This window comes from Cucurbita pepo, chromosome 9, assembly GCF_057944985.1.
Source record: "Cucurbita pepo subsp. pepo isolate OVF chromosome 9, ASM5794498v1, whole genome shotgun sequence".
In the NCBI taxonomy this organism is placed as follows: domain Eukaryota; kingdom Viridiplantae; phylum Streptophyta; class Magnoliopsida; order Cucurbitales; family Cucurbitaceae; genus Cucurbita; species Cucurbita pepo.
Genome location: NC_141806.1, coordinates 9,154,598 through 9,158,336, shown reverse-complemented (window position 1 = coordinate 9,158,336; position 3,739 = coordinate 9,154,598). Strand labels below are relative to the sequence as shown.

General features: G+C 31.3%; 1 non-coding gene across 1 annotated transcript; it reads right to left on the bottom strand.

Moving 5' to 3' along the window:
- Positions 1–3,310: 3,310 nt before the first annotated feature.
- On the bottom strand, positions 3,311–3,383 carry TRNAV-UAC (transfer RNA valine (anticodon UAC)). Its single transcript has one exon. It is a non-coding gene; the product is annotated as a tRNA-Val (tRNA).
- Positions 3,384–3,739: the final 356 nt, after the last annotated feature.

Here is a 3,739-nt window from a genome sequence, read left to right as displayed (position 1 = left end):
TTCATTAGAAGATCAGTGAGACATAAGGAACAAGAAGTAACTTTAGGGGTAAAACGGTAAATTGACCCAGCTCTAGTTACGAACAACCTGTGCAGGATCGACTTACCAATCATGGTTATATCAAATAGACAGAAATATATCTATAGTGAGGGGAGTGCAACTACTAGGCTATAGTGGACTGTCCTAGTAGTTAACGAATGTTGGTTAACAAGGTTAATGAGTTTAACCGGTTAATCTTGGATCGTTGGAGCCAATGATCTATAGGTCCATTAGGTCCCTCTGCTAGCTCATATCGGACATAGAACAGTGTGACGAGTGAGTTCGAAGTGTTCGAATTCAAATTAGGGAATATGCGCTACATATATACGATATATTTAACCGCATTTTTGTTTTATTTACGAATTAAACAAAAAGAGAGAATCTGAGATATTTAAATAAGATTTAAATATCTTAATTAATTATGTGTTGGAATTGATTGGGATTGGCATTTGAGTTAATATTAAATATTAATTAAATAGTTTAATGGAAAAATGAAGAAAGTCAAAATGTTGACTTCATTTAATGGAAAAATCCATGTTAGTGACAAACATAACTCTTTAAATAGAGTGATCATCGTACATGGAAGATCTTCTTCTTCTTGGTGAAAAACCTTGAGAAAAACCTCTCACAAACACTCTCTTCACATATACAAAATCCCTCCCAAGTTTAGTCATTCACCGGATTCCACAATCCCGTTCTAAGGCTAGAGGATAGTGGAGAAGACACTAGTGGTGGTTTGAAACCGGTTCGTGAGGAAAAAGAAGTTTGAACTATAAAAGGTTAGTATCTAAACTCATTAAGTTTTAATACTTATGAACATGCTAGTTATTTACTATAATTGATGTTCTAAAAGTGCCTAAGATCCAAATTGCTTCCGCATGTGTTATATTAACACCATCAGATTTCATATGTTGTTACTGCTTGGTCATTATCAACTATAACTTCCAATTAAATTTTGACACCATTGACTGTATTATTCTTGACTTAGTTATATGTTTATTTTAATACAGAATTGGTATGATTTACCCCGCATGGAATATGAATGTTCATTAATATATTGATAGTGTTCAGATTAGTAAGGTTTGTACCCTAAATAGATTCAAATGAAAACGACCAAGAAAACTTGATAGACGATAACATCTTATAGTCTGCTAGAGATATTAAAAGTGGTAGTGTCGAAAGGAAATTTCATCACTACGAAGTAGGTAAATATGAAATTTAAATATCGGTGTGAACAAAAAAAAAAAAAAAAAAAAAAAAAGAGCTAACACAGTAAAAGTTGAAACATTGTATACCTAAACTGATTTATGAATGACTTTAATGTGAGCTAAGCTCAGGAAGTCGTGAGATGTAGAAAACCTCCCTGCCTAACACTAATTGAAAATTTTTAAAGTTACAATCGAGCCACATTGTGGATGAGATATTATGATCATGGTCAAAGTTTTATAAATATTTATAAACATGGATTGGAGTTTGAGATTTTTAAGATATCTTAAATTTAGGAATGATTTAAGATTGATTTGGGAGGAGTCACAATATTAAAAAAATATAAAATATAAAAAAGCCCACGTTGGTTATGTTGCCTTTTCATATAACGAATGAAAAAATTTTTAAATGAGACCTTGAAGACATATGGACAAAAAAGTGCATTATTGGACCTTTAGCTAGGCTTAAAAGAAATTGACTAGGAGGACAATGTAATGAAGGAAACTGATTAAACTATTGATCTTGTTGACAGAAGAAAGCCGTCATTGAGGTTGAGGTAAGTATTTAAGTTCTCCAACATTAATGTCCACATGAATGTTGATTTCAATGCGCCTAAACCACAATCATACTAAATGGATTCTATTTTTCATGAAATTTTAGGAGAAGACTCAATATGATATGATAAGGTTATGTATGAAATTTGATAATAATTAGATTATGATAAAAGGCTAAACCAAGGGTAGGTGTAAAATGACTAAAATTCCCCTATAATTATATATAGCTGGCTTAGGAGTAAAGTGACCCCTAAATGACATTTAATTGAATGAGACTTATGTTACATGGCCATTAAAATATGTTGAGGATTTAAACCAAGATTTGCAGTGGTAAATAACCAAAATATCCCTATAAGAATTCTAAGATGTTTTCAAGATCTTAAATACTCAAAATACTACGAAAATTTATGAGACTCGTTTACAATATAAGGGTAAGTATGAAAGATTTTAAGGAGATTATAACAACTTAGGGATATGAGCTAAGAGAAAAAGTATGTAACTAACCCTCAAGACACTTGATAAGAAATCAAGGTTTTTATGAGTACCAAGTGACAAGATACTTATAAAGATTTATGCATGTAGAAAAATATTTATGACGCATATGGATTAAGGTGTACTTGTTAAGAAATTTTCTTTAGTTGTACTTCAAGACTTAACAAAAAACTCTTGAACGAGAACCCGAGATATTTTAAAGACCTCCCGATGAGTAGTGCAATATGGTCTTACGACAATGACTACATCGTAGGAAACGTATGAACACCTAGGTGTAGGTACTTAAACTATGTCACAAGGAACCCGTGAATCCTTGGACATAGGTATGTAAATTGTATCGCACCAAACACATGAAGCTTTGGATGCAAGTATTAAGACTATGTCATGGGGAATGCATGAAGCCTCGTGCAGTTATTTATTAAATATAAGGAATAAATTAAGGTAACAAAAGTCAAGAGATAGGAGTTCAAGAAAGTTCTCTTAAGGATAGGAGTTGAAGAAAGATAATGTTTCAAAGATTTTCTTTAAGTTTCAATGTGGTAGTTAAGAGTGACTGTGAGGTCTTTTAACTCATTAATGCCCACAACTTGTATAATTTAATGAACTAGATCTTCGAGAACGTTCTTAAACTAGTTTGTAATGCTCTAAATAAATTCTAAAGGGAGTAACATGTCATGCTCTAAATAAATTCTAAAGGGAGTAACATGTCAAACTCTTAAAAAGTTCTTAGTGAGCGTGGTAGTTAAGAGTGACTGTGAGGTCTTTTAACTCATTAATGCCCACAACTTGTATAATTTAATGAACTAGATCTTCGAGAACGTTCTTAAACTAGTTTGTAATGCTCTAAATAAATTCTAAAGGGAGTAACATGTCATGCTCTAAATAAATTCTAATGGGAGTAACATGTCAAACTCTTAAAAAGTTCTTAGTGAGCGTTACACAAATTTCTCAGAGTATGAGTCTTGGATGAACAAAAATGTTTCCCATCCGAAAACTACACCATTGCAAGCAAAGAAGCATGTTGTTGCCCAGGATTGAACTGGAGACCTTTAGTGTGTAAGACTAACGTGATAACCACTACACCACAACAACAAGTTGTCCATGATGTCCATGATCCAAAAAATAGTTAATAATTATAAATTTTAATGTTTAAACAAAATATCCTTAGAACCTCCCAAGGTTTCATCAATATTATTCAAAAAAAAAAAAAAAAATCTTGAAATATATCTTTTACTTTTCAAATAAATAAATAAAAATAAAAAATAAGTTTATTGTTAGTGAGATGAAACCGTTAATATCTTGTTTGAAAATACAATTCAACTTTTAAACGTTTAGTTAATACTCATAATTTTAAAAAGAAAAAAAAATTCAAAAATACTCTTAAATCACTTTTCTCTTCAATTTTGTCTGTAACTCTCTCATTTATGAACATTTCCCAATATGAATAT